Raw genomic sequence first — 17,449 nt, 5'->3', positions numbered from 1 at the left:
CAGACAGGACTGAGCAACTTGACTTTCACTTTTCACTTTCATGCATTGGAGAAGGAAATGGCAACCCACTCCAGTGTTCTTGCCTGGAGAATCCCAGGGACGGGGGAGCCTGGTGGGCTGCCGTCTACGGGGTCGCACAGAGTCGGACACGACTGAAGCAACTTAGCAGCAGCAGCAACATAACTGCAATACTATTTTTAGACCTAGGAAAATTAATGATTTAATATCTTTAATTCCACATTCAAATTCTTCTAATCTTCAAAATATCTTTTATAACCATCTTTTCTTTTTTATCCAAGAACTTAATAAAGTCCATACATTGCATTTGATTCTGTCTCTTGAGTCCAGTGCTCTGAGGTAGACATTTAGCAATGCCTGGCGATACTTCTGATTGTCATGACTCGGAGTGCTACTGGCATCAAGTGGATGGAGGCCAGGGATGCTGCTGAACATCCTGAAATACACAGGACAGCCCCCCACAACAAAAGAGTTTGGCCCAAAATATCAATCAAGTAACAAGGTAACGAAGCCAGCCTAGACTCAAGTGGTCAATAAATCAACTACCTCTTGATTGGAGTTGCTGCAGAGTCACATTACAAGACATGTGCCTATTGCACTCAGTCTATCAAAATGATATTGTTTACCTCTTATTGCATAATATCAGGAGGTATACATGTCAGATTGTCCCACTATTAGTGAAGTTAAGTTTGTCACCTGATTAAGTGGTAACTGACAGTTCTCCATTGGAAAGCTTTCTCTCTCAAATAAACAAGGTGATACTTTGGTGTACTTTGTCCGTCCTGCTTGCCGTTGTATTAATTTCCTAGGGCTGCTGTAACAAAGTACCCACAGATTGGCTAGCTTAAAACAACAGGAATTTATTGTCTCATAGTCTGGAGACAAGAAGTATGAAAACAATATGTTGGTAGACTCCCTCTGAAACTCTAGAGGAGAATCCTTTCTTGACTCTTCCAGCTTCTTTTAGCTCTGGACATTCCTTGGCTTGTAGCTGCAGCACTTCAATTCAGCCTCCATCATCCTGTGGCATTCTCCATGTGTCCCCATACTGTCACATGACTGTCTTCTTACAAGGACACCAGTCATTGGATTAGGATCCCACCCTTCTACAGTATGACCTCATCTTAACTAATTACATCTCAACAAAACTATTTCCAAATAAGATCACATTCTGAGGGCTGGGGGTAAGATTTCAACATACCTTTTTTGGGAAACGTAATTCAGCCCATGACACCCATCTACCCTTTACCCAAAGGTTTTATCATCCACTGATAGTCCTTGATTGAATAAGTTATTATATTGAGAATTGTACAACAGTGTTCTTCTTAACCCTCATCAATTATTCAACATTTATGAGCTGGCATTCTTCTGTAAAGATTTGTTTTTTCCCATTTCTCCCCTATCTCTTCTTTCCTCTCCCTCCCAACTTTTCAAATCACTTTGAATATGTGACTTTTTCTTTTGATACAACCGACTGAATTGTGGTGATCGAACTGTCTCAAATTTCGTTAATTAGAGTCCATAAAGTCAACTATAGGGAAACTGGTGGCTCAGTGGTAAAGAAGCTACCTGCCAATGCAGGAGTGCAGGAAAAACAGGTTTGATCCCTGGGTTGGGAAGATCCCCTGGAGGAGGAAATGGCAACCCACTCCAGTATTCTTGCCTGGAGAATTCCATGGACAGAGGAGCCTGGTGGGCTACAGTCCATGGGGTAGCAAAGAGTCAGACATGACTGAGTGACTAAGCAAAGTCAACTTAGCAAGTAAAAGTACAATAAGTATTTAAATTTGCATTAAATTGAAAATTCTTCTTAAAATGTTACTTCTCCACTAATCTATCCCATAAGACCCACTTCGCTTGTCCAGGTAAGTTGGGGCTCACATATTTTGCCCTGGAGAAGCTCTGATAAGTCTCCTCATCATTGCCAAAGTATAATCATTAAAAAAAAAAAAGCCATCATTTATTGAGTGTTTTACTTTACATATATTATTTTCATTGTCATAATAACTGTGCCTTAGTTATGTTACTGTGCTGTGCTGTCCTGTGCTTAGTTGCTCAGTCATGTCTGACTCTTTGTGACACCATGGACTGCAGCCTGCCAGGCTCCTCTGTCCATGGGGATTCTCCAGGCAAAAATACTGGAGTGGGTTGCCATGCCCTCCTCCAGGGGATCTTCCCAATCCAGGGATCGATCCCAGTCTCTTATGTCTCCCACATTGCAGGTAGATTCTTTACCATCTGCATAAAGAATCCGGAGTGGGAATTCCAAGAATACTGGAGTGGGTAGCCTATCCCTTCTCCAGGGGATCTTCCTGACCCAGCAATCAACCAGGTCTCCTGCATCGCAGGTGGATTCTTTACCAGCTGAGCTACCAGGGAAGCCCAGTAATATTACTACATGTGAAATGTGAAATCTGAGGCTCAAAGTGAGACACTAGAAGGAGCATGGATTTTGCAAGCCAGTACTTTGTATATGGGCTCTATCACCTATCAGGTATGTGATTTGGGGCCTCTGTGGCCTTGGTTTGTTTATCTATACTATGGGGATGATAATATTTTCCTCATAGGTTTGACCCAGCAGCTTATCTAACCTAGACCAAGTGTTTACTAGTTCTCTTCTTTCCATATCCTGATGACAGGCCATGACTTCTAGGTCATGTTAGATAAATGACTGTGCCAGAGTCCACTAGCAGTTAATCAGGAGTTGATCAATTTTATTAATTCAGAATATGCTCATTTCTAATTAAGGTAGCTTTACCTAAGTTTCAGCTAAAATTTACCTTTACTGTATTTAAGGGGAAAAAAAAAGGTTTGCTAATTAACTTCTTAAAAAATATTGTGGGAAGGAGATCTTATCTACTCAACCTAGGAACAACTTTTGCATTTGCATAGGAATCTCATTTACAAATCAATGTTCAGAATATGTGGACTCTTTACCTGAAAACAGTGCATTCATTCATTCCAAAAATAGTATCAAGCATCTAGCACATGCAATGGTCTAGGCGCTTGAGATACATCACAGGATAAAATAAGTATTTCTGCCCTTGTTATCTTCCAATTGGAGGAGACAGATGAAAAACAAGTAAATATGAAAACTGTATAGAGTATTAAAGTAGATAAGTGGCAGTGAGAAAAACAAAGCAGGGGTGTACAGGAGGAGATTGCTATTTTAAATCGGGCTGTCATCCTTTAAAAGGTGATAGTTGAGCAGACTTGAAGGAGGAGAGGAATTTGGGCATGTGGCCATCTGGGAGAACAACAAATACAAAGGTCCTTGGGCAGGAGTGTGCTTGGCCTTCTGGAGGCGTGGAAAGGAGGCCATTGTGGCTGGAGTATAATGAATAAGAGGAAGTATGTTATCTATCTAACACTTAGATAGGCAACCCACTCCAGTATTCTTGCCTGGAAAATCCCATGGAGGGAGGAGCCTGGCAGGCTACAGCCAGAGGGCTCACCAAGAGTCAGACACGACTGAGTAACTAACACTTACTAGTAGCACTATTTTAAGCACTTAAAAATATTAACTAATCTTCCCAACACCTTGTGACATGGGTGCTGTTTTTTTCTCTTTTCCAGATGAGGAAACTGAGACACAGGAAGGTTAAATAACTGTCTCCAAATCACATAATTCTCAAATGATAGAGATGGAACTGGTACTCAGGTAGTTAGTTTCTAGAGACATTTGGTGCTCTTAAGTACCTGAGTATGCTCTCCTGCCTCCTAGTTATTAAAAGATGAGGTCCAATAACTGAAGACTAGAGCCCATAGGTCATTAAAGGCCATTGGTAAATATTCAATTTTTATTCTGAGTGATATGGGGTTTTGAATAAAAGAGTGATACGTCTGTTTTTGTTGTTGTCCTGCAAACTCTAGATATGTGTTCCTCTTGGAATTTAATACGCTTATGAAAAGTCAAAAGGATTTCAATTTATGGGAACAAAGACATTTTGATATATATAATTTAGAGATGCTGCTGCTGCTGCTAAGTCGCTTCAGTCGTGTCTGACTCTGTGTGACCCCAGAGACGGCAGCCCACCAGGCTCCCCCATCCCTGGGATTCTCCAGGCAAGAACACTGGAGTGGGTTGCCATTTCCTTCTCCAATGCATGAAAGTGAAAAGTGAAAGTGAAGTTGCTCTGTCTGACTCCTAGCGACCCCATGGACTGCAGCCCACCAGGCTCCTCTGTCCATGGGATTTTCCAGGCAAGAGTACTGGAGTGGGGTGCCATTGCCTTCTCCAATTTAGAGATGATGTCCCATCAAATGCCATTTGTGTAAGAGTGATCTTTTCTGTTTTCAAAGTCTACTAGGAACCTTTTTATAGTGTGGATCTAGCAATTATTATGTATTTGACTGTGCTGTCTTGGGGTACCAAGGCAACATTATTTTTCTATTTTGAAGGGGAAAAAAATGTTTAAAAGCAAATGGTTATATAAAATATGTCCTATCTACATACCAAAGGTGATGGGTTATTGGTGCTACTTTCTTAGGGCTTAATGTGTCAGGACCTTAGGGAATCACTTCAGTGGGGCTCCATGACCCACAGTGTGGAGTGATCCAGAGCTAGCTGCCCCTGAGAGTAACAAAGGACTCAGGCTCAAGCCACCCAACCTGCTCAAGACAGATTTAGGAGCAGCACATGGCAGAGTCAGCCAGGAGAAAAGAAAGCATTGGGAAGATTACGCAGTCATCCAAGAATGATATTAATGACTGTAATTGCCATAATTTACTTAGCATTTACTGTATGCCAAGCATCACGCCAAATACTTTACAAGCATGAGCTATATAGTATCATCGTCCCCATATTGTGAGTAAAGAAACTGGCTTAAAGAGATTAAGTAAATTGCCTAAGATCATATACAGCTGTGACTTAAGCACAGCTCTGCCAGTCTCCAGAGCCCATATTGAGACTCATTTATTCTATGCTGTCTAGGAATGTACTTGTCTTTGATTATTCCTTCTGTAACCCTCAGAACACTGTCTTCCTGGAGGTGGTTCCAGTTCTGTCTCAGCCACGACTGCAGCTAGCTTGCTTTGTTTGGGTACACAGAATCCTGCTACCTGGGGCTGGAGCTTATCTGCCACTCTCCCAGCCTGGCCCTCCCCCTTGGTTGCCACTGAGCAACTAGGCTCATCAGCCACACACCATGAACTTCTGGCTTCTCTCTCTACTCCTCAACTAGGACTAGAGGCCATGCCATAGAGCATTGCTAAATGTCTACCTCAGAGCACTGGACTCAAGAGACAGAATCAAATGCAATGTATGGACTTTATTAAGTTCTTGGATAAAAAAGAAAAGATGGTTATAAAAGATATTTTGAAGATTAGAAGAATTTGAATGTGGAATTAAAGATATTAAATCATTAATTTTCCTAGGTCTAAAAATAGTATTGCAGTTATGTTGCTGCTGCTGCTAAGTTGCTTCAGTCGTGTCCGACTCTGTGCGACCCCGTAGACGGCAGCCCACCAGGCTCCCCCGTCCCTGGGATTCTCCAGGCAAGAACACTGGAGTGGGTTGCCATTTCCTTCTCAATGCATGAAAGTGAAAAGTGAAAGTCAAGTTGCTCAGTCCTGTCTGACTCTAGCGACCCCATGGACTGCAGCCTACCAGGCTCCTCCATCCATGGGATTTTCCAGGCAAAAGTACTGGAGTGGGGTGCCATTGCCTTCTCCGGCAGTTATGTAGGAGAATGCCTTTATTCTTAGGAGATGTATGCTGAATTATTTCGAGTGAAACCTCATAAAGTATTCAACTTACTTTCAAATGCATCAGTGGATAAAAGTGTATCTTTATAGAAAGAGATAAAGGAAAGGTGACAAAGTGTTAACAATTGGTGAATCTCGGTGAAGAGTATAGGGTCATTCTTTATATCATTCTTTTGAGTTACATGGGTTTGAAAGTATTCAAAATGAAATGTTGGGGGTAAAAAGTGTTAGTCTCACCTCCACTGAGCATGATTTTGCCACGCAGAATGTCTAGAGAGATTCTGCATGCACAGGCAGGTGCACCTGCCGCCTCTGTAGATTGTTCAAACATCACCTTGCATCACTTCCTCGCTTTCTCAGCCTCTCTTCCCTTTTTCTCTTACTCTTACTGCCCTAGGATTACATCTTCTAAATAAAACATTAGCGTTAATTCTTGCTTTGTGGTCTGTTTTTCTAGAAAATATAGGCTAAGACATTCAGACTCAATTTCTCTCAGTGGAACCACCAGGTCCTACCCTCCCTTGGCTCAACACCAAGCTTCCAAAAAATGTATTCTAAAAGATAATAGCTGGTAAAAATATTGTCAGTCTTATTACTATGTCTGATAGATTTCATGTATTCCTCCAAATACATACCGCCACCCTTGATAGTAAAAATATTCTGAACCAATGGCTCAAAACCAGCCTCAATCCTAAATCTACTCTTGCTCTGAAGTTCTTACAAGAACGTCCCCTCTCTTCCCAGTCTTGTTCTGGCTTGGTTCCCCATTATTCTAACTTATGCTATTATAACACCTTCCTAATTTGTCTTTCTGTTTCCACATTTTCCTACTTCTGATCCAATCTGAATACCACTGCCATCAGATAAATAGCCCTAAAAACTGATTTTATCTTGCTCTCCCACTTTCAAAAAACCTTCAGTAACTTTTCACTGAACATAAAATAATGTTTAAAGTTCCTTCTAAAACAAATCTTCACTCAAGGCCCTCCACAAACTGTTGTGAGCTACATTTCCAGCTTTAATGCCAATGATAATGTTTCTCTATTTTAATTACACCATTAGCTATTCTGGGCTGCTTGCTTTTTCCAACATGTGTTGTGCTTTTCAGAGACCACCATGCCTGTGCTATTGAACTGGGCAACAGAAGAACTTGTGAGTTTTGATAACCACCCTGGGAAGTGTCAGAATGCTTGCCACACCCATAACCGCTTCCCAGTTCAGTTCAGTTCAATCACTCAGTCGTCTCCACTCTTTGCGACCCCATGAATCGCAGCACGCCAGGCCTCCCTGTCTATCACCATCTCCTGGAGGGCACTCAAACTCATGTCCATCTAGTCAGTGATGCCATCCAGCCATCTCATCCTCTGTCATCCCCTTTTCCTCCTGCCCCCAATCCCTACCAGCATCAGAGTCTTTTCCAATGAGTCAACTCTTCACATGAGGTGGCCAAAGTACTGGAGTTTCAGCTTTAGCATCATTCCTTCCAAAGAACACCCAGGGCTGATCTCCTTTAGAATGGACTGGTTGGATCTCCTTGCAGTCCATGGGACTCTCAAGAGTCTTCTCCAACACCACAGTTCAAAAGCATCAATTCTTTGGCACTCACCTTTCTTCACAGTCCAAGTCTCACATCCATACATGACCACTGGAAAAACCATAGCCTTGACTAGACGGACCTTTGTTGGCAAAGTAATGTCTCTGCTTTTGAATATGCTTTCTAGGTTGGTCATAACTTTCCTTCCAAGGAGTAAGCGTCTTTTAATTTCATGGCTGCAGTCACCATCTGCAGTGATTTTGGAGCCCAAAAAAATAAAGTCTGACACTTTCCCCATCTATTTCCCATGAAGTGACGGGAACAGATGCCATGATCTTCGTTTTCTGAATGTTGAGCTTTAAGCCAACTTTTTCACTTTCATCAAGAGGCTTTTTAGCTCCTCTTCACTTTCTGCCATAAGCATATCTGAGGTTATTGATATTTCTCCTGGCAAACTTGATTCCAGCTTGTGCTTCTTCCAGCACAGCATTTCTCATAATGTACTCTGCATAGAAGTTAAATAAGCAGGGTGACAATATACAGCCTTGACATACTCCTTTTCCTATTTGGAACCAGTCCGTTGTTCCATGTCCAGTTCTAACTGCTGCTTCCTGACCTACATAAAGGTTTCTCAAGAGGCAGGTCAGGTGGTCTGGTATTCCCATCTCTTTCAGAATTTTCCACAGTTTATTGTGATCCACACCACTTCTCGCGGATATCTAATTGACAGAACACTGAATTATGTTTCAATTTATTCTGCCATTTCAAGCAAAACCATTTAGTCTAGGAGCAGGCACCTACCCTAGAGCAGTACACTTATGCTCATATGACAACGTGTCAGAGGAAGTTCTTCCTAACTGCCTATACTTGATGGTGAGTAGCCAAACCAGTCAGGCCCTTTGGAGGGTTGAATATGAAATACAAAGAGGGAGTCAGCAGTGGGGAGAAACAAAAAGATTCACAGAGGGAAGAAAGCTGACATCACGTAGCAGCAGAAACCATGAGCAATAGAAACTGTGAGACAGAGAAAAGAATAGAAAGTACTTAGTAGCAAGGGCAACAGAATAGAGTCACAATAATAGCAGATAATTAGAGCACAAAGCAACAGATATTTACTGCCAAAGAGCCTGCAAGATAATCCAGCTGCTATGGCTGTCTTGTATGCTGAATCACCTTCCAGTCCCCACTGGTCATTACTTAAACTTAGATGGAGGCAACTTGAGTCTATCTCTGTTCTGAAAATTAAATTTTTGCCTCCTGGTGTCTGTATCAGTCAGGAAACTCACACTCCGCTGGGATTTTGACAATAATTTAATGAAGACACTATTTACGAAGGTGTAGGCAGGGTTTCTGGAGCGTAGGAAGTATTGAGGCACCCAAGGACTAGCGAGAGTAGAAGCCCAGGGCTGAAGAGACAAGGGATGGAAAAGGTGTTATGAGAGTCCTGAAGGAGCTCGAGCTGCGAAAGGGCATAGCTGCTGCCAGAACCTGGTGCTAAAGCAGAAGGAAGAAGAAATACCTCAACGTCTTTTTTTCTCCTACCCTTTGATACTTGCTGATGCCTCCCATTGGCTAAACCCAACAGTAAGCAAGAGGGCAATGGAGCCCAGGCGAGTCATCTGTAGATAACAGCCTCAGGGGGCACAGAGCAGGGAATAGGAGGATAGGAGGCTGTCATGGGCTACCTTGTGCTCCTCGAAAAAATATATCCACATGCTACTGCCTGGGACCTGAGAAAATTATAGTACATGCAAAGGATATGACTGAATTCAGGATCCCGAGTGGAAGAGCATACGAATCCTAGTTTACATGGATGGGCCCTAAGTGCAATCACATGTATCCTAATAAAAGAGAAGCAGGCGGAGTTCTGAGAGAGAAGAGGAGGAAGCAACATGTCCACAGAATCAGAACTAGAGTGAAGTGGCCACAAGCCAGGGAATCCCGAAGCCATCAGAAGCTGGAAGAGACAAGGAACAGATTCATCCTTAGAGCCTTCGGAGGGAGCCTGGCCCTGCCAAAGCCTTGATTTCACGCTTCTGGCCTCCAGAACTTTGAGAAAATAAAATTATGTTGTTATTAGCCACCCAGTTTGGTAATTTGTTACAGCAGTCACAGGAAGCTAGTCCAGGGGCCAAACAGAGAATAAGGAGCGCAAAATCTATTCATCTTAAATGCTATGTTGACTAACATGATATCCCCAGTTACTCTGGAAATTCTTTTGCCTACCTTCGGTACTCCCTTTAGTACTTCCTTTTGGACCACTCATATGATTCAGATAAAAAGCTCCCTAGTTATAGTGACTTTTGCATACAAATATTTTTTCCTCCTAACTAGATTATAAATTCTCCTTTAGAATAAGAACCTTGTCTTGCCCATCTTTGTATCCCATGAAAATCCTAGCACAGTACTTTGAACAGAGTGCACATTCTGTAATCGGTAAATGAGAAAGAAAGCTTCCATTTGTCCATCCATAAATGGAAAATAACAATTTCCACTGACTTGCCTTTCAGAGATAATAATGGCAGTGTTTCCTGGAAACAATTTCTGTACCTGTAATAGAATGATAGAACTGAAACACCCATTCCTGCTGGAGCAGTTCCTTTAAAAAAAAAGAAAAACCATTTGGTTTTAGCGTGTTATCTATCCCATGTGGAGCTAAACCTGCTTGCAGTTTCACCCCAAGGAGGAAAAGGCAAGATAATTAAGAAAATACTAGAGCTGAATATTGTTTTTTTCCTCAGGAATTCTGATTCATCAAATAAATATGTATCAAAAGACTATTATGTTAAAGTACAGTCCATAAATGCTGGGGGAATACACACACATAGAATATGCTGTAATTCCAAGTTAGTAGTTGCCACACAACATGATGAATGCTTTTTTATAAAAACAAGATGCTACGGGACCAGAAGGAACTCTATCGATGGAAAGTTTCACCAAAAAAAAAAGGTCACATTTAAGCTGGTCTTTTAGGATTTTATCAGGCAGAGCAAAGTCAAGAACATTTGGGGACCAAGAGAAATAACTTTGCTTGAGCTGTTGCCAAGCAAGCCACACCCTCAGTTCAGCCCTGTTGTATCCACAAAGACCTATTTTTATTCATTATCCTCATAGTTTCTTTTCAAGAGAGGAAGAGAATGCTGGGTACTTCCCTGTTTTGCACCTAGATTATTTTATATGTCACTGACAGATTATCAGGAGGGAAGGCAGAGGTTGACTTCTGACAAGTCAAATAATGAGTCCAAGTAGCCATCCTATAATCAATTAATGAAAACTCTTTTCTTTCCTGAGCTTCTCCCTCATTTCTGAAAACTGAGGCAGGCTATGCTGTGAGAGTGCGTGATACCAGGGCATAAATAGCTTTGAGGAAAGCAGGCAAGGAATGAAACTTCTCCCTGGTCTCACCACCCCAAATCAGGAGGCCCTTCTTTGTGGCAACGCCCCCTTGAAGGAGGATTATGGCTGGAGCCCTCTGTCCTCCCCTAGACTGACCTTCAGATGGCTCCTTGAGGAACAGTTCTGTCCGGGGCACCGCCCAGTGTTTCTCCCAGCCCAGCCCTGCTGGGCCTCTGAGACCAGAACTGTGCTGCGTATGAGTGGGAGGAGAAAACTCAGGAAAGCAGCCAGCAGACAGGGAAAGAGCAACCTAAACCCACCAAGGGGCAGAGGGTTCCCCATCCTCCCCCTGCAGCTTCCACTAGAAAACAGGGAAGCCGGGCAATCAGATTCCAGCCTGAAAGTACCCATCGCTTGTCCTTGTTTTCTCAAGAAGCCTCTACCTTCCAGACCTTGCCAGGAAGCCGGCGGCATTTTCATGAAGCAGTAATAACAAGGACAGAGCGTTCTAGCCTGCTGGAGCCTGCTGGCTGGTCACTCTTTCCACTGCCTTTTGTTTTCATGCAGCATTCCCTCACTTGCTTCTCAGATTCCTCAGGGCTTTGAAAAAGCCACAAATGCTCCACACAGTGACACCACCCAGCGGGCTGGCAGACATCGCTGACACGCACCCTGCCCTAAGCGATGGCATGTATGCAAGTCCTGACAACTGGCACCCAGCCACACACCTAGTAAAAGGCAAGACAGCTCCCAGAAAGCTAACATAGTCCCCCATCAACCCAGCTGTCAAAGGTGGGACTTTAAGTCCCCAGTCAGTGGGCTGGTCAATTATACACCCAACATCTACAACATATGTTGGGCAGTGGTACTTCTCTACCCATCTTCAAGGATCTAAGTACAGATAAATCCATCTATCCAATATAGATGTTACCAACAAAGTGCTAGAGCCCTTTCACCATATTAGACTGTGCATACGTACATAGAGCTGATGCTCTCAATGATACAAATTTATTCATAATTACTGGGTTTCAGTATCACCTGTTTCAAACCACACTCCAGAGTTACCCTAACAGAATCTGTGAAAATAGGACCCAGATATGTATAGTTTAAAAAAAAAAAACTTGACACTGTTGGTTAAACTATAAAATGAGAGAAATTCTCATATATCATTGATGAGAGTAAGAAGTAGTTCAGCATCTGTGGAGAATAATCTAGAGAGCAATCTAGCGAAGTTGAGAATGCATAGTCTATTCCTTAATAACTTCTATTCTAGATATACTCCCTAGAAGAACTCTTATACAGGAGCCTATGGAGGCATACACCAGAACATTAATTATATAACAATTTGAAACAGCAAAAAACTAGACATAACAAATATCCACCTATAGATCATCCATTCTAGAATATTTATACAATGAGACTATATTGCAGTACTATATAGTATGTTATTACTATGTTATAAAAAATGAACTAGCTCTACAAGTATCACATGGATAAATCTTAAAAGCATGATGTTGAAAAAAGTTCTAGAAAAATATGTACACCATTTATGTACATGTTTAAACACCTAAAATGTATATATTTGTAGCAAAAATGTAAAAACATATGTGGGAAGGATTCTCACTATCTTTAAGAAACTGGCTATCTCTGAGGAGAGATGGAATGAAAGGGCCTTTTTTTGTAACTAAAATGTTTTACTTATAGCTTAAAAACCTTAAGCAAATATGGCAAGTTGATATAATTTATTAAATCTGGATATTACATATATGTTGCATAGGTAACTCTGAGGGTCATCCATAGCAGAGGGATCTCTTGAAACTTTTAGGATTCTCAAATATTGAAATTCAAAGTTTGTTTATAGGGATGGCTCGTATCAGTGAGCCTTCAGATCCTTTCTACTCTGTTTTTTTCAGACTCTCTAACTTTTAATTGTCTCTCCATCCCCTGAACTTTTCTAGAGCTCTAATTATCTGTGGTGTTCATTTGGTAATTCTGTACTTTCCTGCACGTTGCTGAAATAGGCAATTATTCACTCAATAAGTTTATGTCTTACTTCTTGAATTAGGCTATCAGCTTCTTCAGAATAGGGATCATATCTTGTTCATTTTTGTATTTTTTATAATATTTAACACAGATTAAGCAGTAAAGCATATGATTAAGAATATAAGATAAAAACAAGTTCAGAAATGTGGCAGGATATAAGAACAATATACAAAAATCAATTGTATTTCTATACAATAGCAATGAACAGTCAGAATATGCAATCCTCTTCATATCTTACTGCTTTTTCTTTTTTCCTTTTTTCTCTTCTTTTTTTTCAGAAATCATCAAGCTGATGCTACATTTCATATGGAAATGTAACCCAGAATAACCAAAACATTTTGGAAAAGGAAGAACAAATTTGGAAGATACACATTTCCTGACTTCAGAACTTATAAAAAACCTACAGAAATCAAGGTATAAGGCATAAGAACTCATGTTTAGATCAAAGGAATAGAACTGAATGTCCAGAAATAAACCCTCAAGTACATGGTCAATTTACTTTTTTTGACAAGGGACCCAAGACAATTCAATAGGCAAAAGGTAGTTTTCTCAATAAATACTGCTGAAACAACTGGGTTCAGTTCAGTTCAGTTCAGCGGCTCAGTTGTGTCCACTGGGTATCCACGTGTAAAAGAATGAAGTTGGGCTATACCTTACACCATACAAATAAATTAACTCAAAATGGATCATAGACCTAAATGTAAGAGCTAAAACTACAAAACTCCTAGAAGAAAACAGAGAAAATGTTTATGACCTTGGATATGGCAAGGTTTCTTAGATATGCTGCCAAAAGCAGATGTGACCAAAAAATAAATAAATAAATCAGACTTCAAAATTAAAAACTTTTGTGCTTCACAGAACACCATCAAGAAAGTAAGAGGACAACAACAGAATGGGAGAAAACCTTTGCAAATTGTAAATTGACAAGGAACTTATATCTAGAATATATACAAATGTATTATGACTCAATAATAAGAAGACAGCCCAGTTAAATCATGGGCAAGGAATTTGAATGAAATTCCTCCAAAGAATCTATACAAATTGCCAATACACACAAGAAGAGACACTAAGCATCACTAGTCATTAGGGAAATGCAAGTCAAAACCTCACAAGGGATAGCTGTTCACGCCCACAAGGATGGCTATAATAAGAACAGACAATAACAAGTGTTTGTAAGGATATAGAGAAATTGGAACCCTCACACACTGTGGGTGGGCATGTAAAATGATGCAGCCACTTTGGAAAACAGTTTGGTAGTTTCTCAAAATTCTAAGCATGGACTTACTATAATATTCATCAATCCCACTCCCAGGCACATACTCAAGAGAAATGAAAACATAGCTCCACACAAAAGCTTATACATGAATGTTCATAGCAGGGTTATTTGCAGTGGTTAAAAAGTGGAGACAACCTATGTCCATGAAGTGATGAATGGGTAAACAAAATGTTTTACATGCATACAATGGAACATTTTCTGCATGAAGTACTGATGTATGTGACAACATGGATAATCTTTGAAAACATTATGCTAAGCAAAAGAAGCTATTCACGAAAGACTATAGATTGTATTGATAGATAAGGTCTTTAATGAGGTTAAGTTAAAATGAAGTCTTTAAGGTGGGCCCTAATTCAATATGCACAGCAAGACACCAGGACTGCCCACGCCTAGAGAAAAGAACATCTGAGGACACACCAAGAAGGCAGACACGTGCGAGCCAAGGAGTGAGGTTTCAGGAGCAGTGAGACCTGCTGACATCTTGGACTTTTAGCCTTTAGCACTGTGAGAAAATAAACTGCTGCTGTTTAAACCACCCAGGCTAAGGTGTTTTGTCATGGCAGCTATAGCAAACTAACACAATGGTTTTTTTGAGTGTGTAACAATGCTGTGGTGTATAAGAAAGGCCTATGCTTTGAATTATTGTATTTTGCAGAGTGGCATCTTTTGATCACTTATATAATCAATTGCTAGAAATATGAGAACTCTCTAGAAGCTCAAGTTTAGTGCAATAGTTACCATGAACAGGCCCATAAAGCCCTGGCCTTTGAAAATGCCCTATTCACCTGTTCAAGAAGGTAAACACTTAGAAGATCTCTCCAGACCCATGGGATTTTCATAAATTGGTAGAGACTGATCCAGATCTGCTTATAACCAGGGAAAATGTCATTTAAAATGATGTTAATTACTGAGAACTTTTAATAACATGGGGAAATGATTATAATAGTAAGTAAAAATTCAGCATGCAAATTTAACATGTATAGAGAGAATCACCATATCTGTATAATGATATGCATAGAAGAAAGACTTAATAGAAATATAGTCCAAGTTAATATTAGTTCCTCTTTGTGGTGAGACTATGGATTATTTTTTATTTATTCTTTATACTTCTCTGTTATTTCTGAATTTTCCAAAGTGATCACATATTAGTTTACAATCACAAAATATGCTTACATTTTAAAAACTAAAAACTGAGGCAGAGGGTATATAACCCAATGCTGGGACTGAGAATCATCTCCAGGAGATATGGTTCCGGGACTCAGAGGTCAAATCTGTTAGAGATCCTCCCTTCAGACCTCTAATTCCCAATTCTAAATTTAGGCTACTCTTTCTGGATTTATGTGGCCACCTCTCTTTCTCCCCCAATGACTCAACCCAATATCTCCCTTTCTCTTCCCCACCTTTTCCCCAACATTTGTGCTCTGAGGCTACCCACAGTGACACACTGATAGCTGTGTCCTTCATGAGCAGTGTGGCTAAGAAGTAGCACAAAATGAGAGGAGGGGGTCAAGAGAAGGGAGATACTGAGGGAGACACTTCTGAGGTTTCCATCCTTGTGGACATTTGACTCTCTTGGCCTCTGTCTGCTGCTGCTAAGTCGATTCAGTCATGTCCGACTCTGTGCGACCCCGTAGACAGCAGCCCAATAGGCTCCTCTGTCCCTGGGATTCTCCAGGCAAGAACACTGGAGTGGGTTGCCATTTCCTTCTCCAATGCATGAAAGTGAAAAGTGAAAAGTGAAAGTGAAGTTGCTCAGTCGTGTCCGACTCTTAGCGACCTCATGGACTGCAGCCTACTAGGCTCCTCCATCCATGGGATTTTCCAGGCAAGAGTACTGGAGTGGGGTGCCATTGCCTTCTCCGTGGCCTCTGTCTACTCCTCTCTTATTCCTCCTCCTTAGGGGAGGGGCTTAATTTGCTTTGTGAATTGCAAAGTACACATGGCAGGTTCAGCTTAGCTTCTCCTTTCTTTCAGAAGGTTATGTATCTACCTGCCCACAGTGAGGATATCACCTTAGTATTAGTCCTCCGGGGGCAGGGTCCCCTTCCTGCTCCCACTGCTACTCCCAGCGTGAGAGGTCCTACTCTGGTCAAATTTTACTTGTGACTGGGTAAACAAGTTGACCTAACTCATTTAGTATTTAGCAATCCATTATCTCCTACAATAAACAGCCTTTATCAACAATCGAAGTGGCATTTTGGTCTCTATCTGCTCACTCTTTTGTTTCATTTTACCAGTTGACCAGAACCCAGGATAGGGATTGGGGGAAAGAATTGGAACTTCTCAGAAACTTGAAAAAGGAAATAATACTTGTTAAGAGCCAGCTATGTGCCCAGCACTAAAACATGTTTTACATATGTTCACTTATTTAATCCCTAAAACCATCCCCATATTTTACATTATTTTCCCATCTCACAGAAAAAGAAACTGAGGCTCAGAGAGGTTAAGAATTTGCCAAAGTCTCACAGCTAAAGCGTGGCTGATGTCTCTGACTTCAAAGCCCAAGCATTTTCCACTGCATAAGACATTGTTTTCAGGTGGCACCAAGGCACTCCTCAGCGACTGAGGCAACAATCTTATCTTTCTTAATATTTCATCCTAACCATTTGATCTTGGAGAAGGCAATGGCACCCCACTCCAGTACTCTTGCCTGGAAAATCCCATGGACAGAGGAGCCTGGTAGGCTGCAGTCCGTGGGGTCACTAGAGTCAGACAGGACTAAGCGACTTCACTTTCACTTTTCACTTTCCTGCACTGGAGAAGGAAATGGCTACCCACTCCAGTGTCCTTGCCTGGAGAATCCCAGGGACAGGGAAGCCTGGTGGGCTGCCGTCTATGGGGTCGCACAGAGTCGGACACGACTGAAGCGACTTAGCAGCAGCAGCAGCAACCATTTGATCTATCATCCTAACCTTAATCTATCAGTGCAAGGGAGGAAACCAGGATACAACCAAAAAACAAGGAGCAAGGAAATTACAAAGAAACATCAAGAAATGTATTTTTCCCCAGTTTTCTTGGGGACTTTTGGACAAATGGCCTTCCCTGCCCCCCAACTTGTGCTCTGGATTCCCCCAGTTGTAAAATAATTCAATAATACCCAATCCTCATTAGGTCAGATCACATGTCATGCTTCCCTGAGACTGGCCTCATCATGGTTGTCCTTTTGCATCCACTTGCTATTAAAAAAACAAACAAATGTATGTCATATTGCTCTGGATAGCACATGGAGTAAGAATAATTATGTTGAATAATGAATCAGCTTATCAGTATATGAAAACCAGAAGTACTGAACTGATGAACAGAAAATGATTTTAAAATGCCAGTCGTAGGGGCTGACCCTTTAAAGAGACAAGCTGAGGAAGATGTTTTGATGTGACCCCTGGAGGACAGTCTGCTGGCAGGCTAAACCACAGCCAACTGAGAGGGCCAACTACTCCCCAGATGCCTAAGGACCAGGAGCATTTCCAGGAGCTCAAACCACTGCTACTTTCTTCTCAACCTCCCAACAAAAGCTCAGAAAGTGCAAGGGCACCCCA

The 17,449-nt window shown here is 41.3% G+C and overlaps 1 protein-coding gene and 1 long non-coding RNA gene across 6 annotated transcripts in view; one reads left to right on the top strand and one right to left on the bottom strand.

Annotated features, from left to right (window-relative positions):
- MKLN1 (muskelin 1) overlaps window positions 1-17,449 on the bottom strand; it is a 392,319-nt gene that overhangs the window by 239,702 nt on the left and 135,168 nt on the right. The window lies entirely within an intron of this gene.
- LOC138987588 (uncharacterized) overlaps window positions 1-17,449 on the top strand; it is a 49,099-nt gene that overhangs the window by 22,986 nt on the left and 8,664 nt on the right. The window contains exons 2-3 of one of the 2 annotated variants that reach the window (XR_011463932.1): window positions 2,241-2,512; window positions 12,916-14,469. This is a non-coding gene — a long non-coding RNA (uncharacterized lncRNA). Of the gene's footprint in view, window positions 1-2,240; window positions 2,513-12,915; window positions 14,470-17,449 lie in introns of those variants that run through there. The other variant, XR_011463933.1, reaches the window with a different exon arrangement.

Source organism: Bos mutus, chromosome 4 (genome assembly GCF_027580195.1).
Source record: "Bos mutus isolate GX-2022 chromosome 4, NWIPB_WYAK_1.1, whole genome shotgun sequence".
Taxonomy (NCBI): Eukaryota; Metazoa; Chordata; class Mammalia; order Artiodactyla; family Bovidae; genus Bos; species Bos mutus.
The sequence above is the reverse complement of the archived record's forward strand: the minus strand, read 5'-3'. Positions and strand labels throughout refer to the sequence as shown.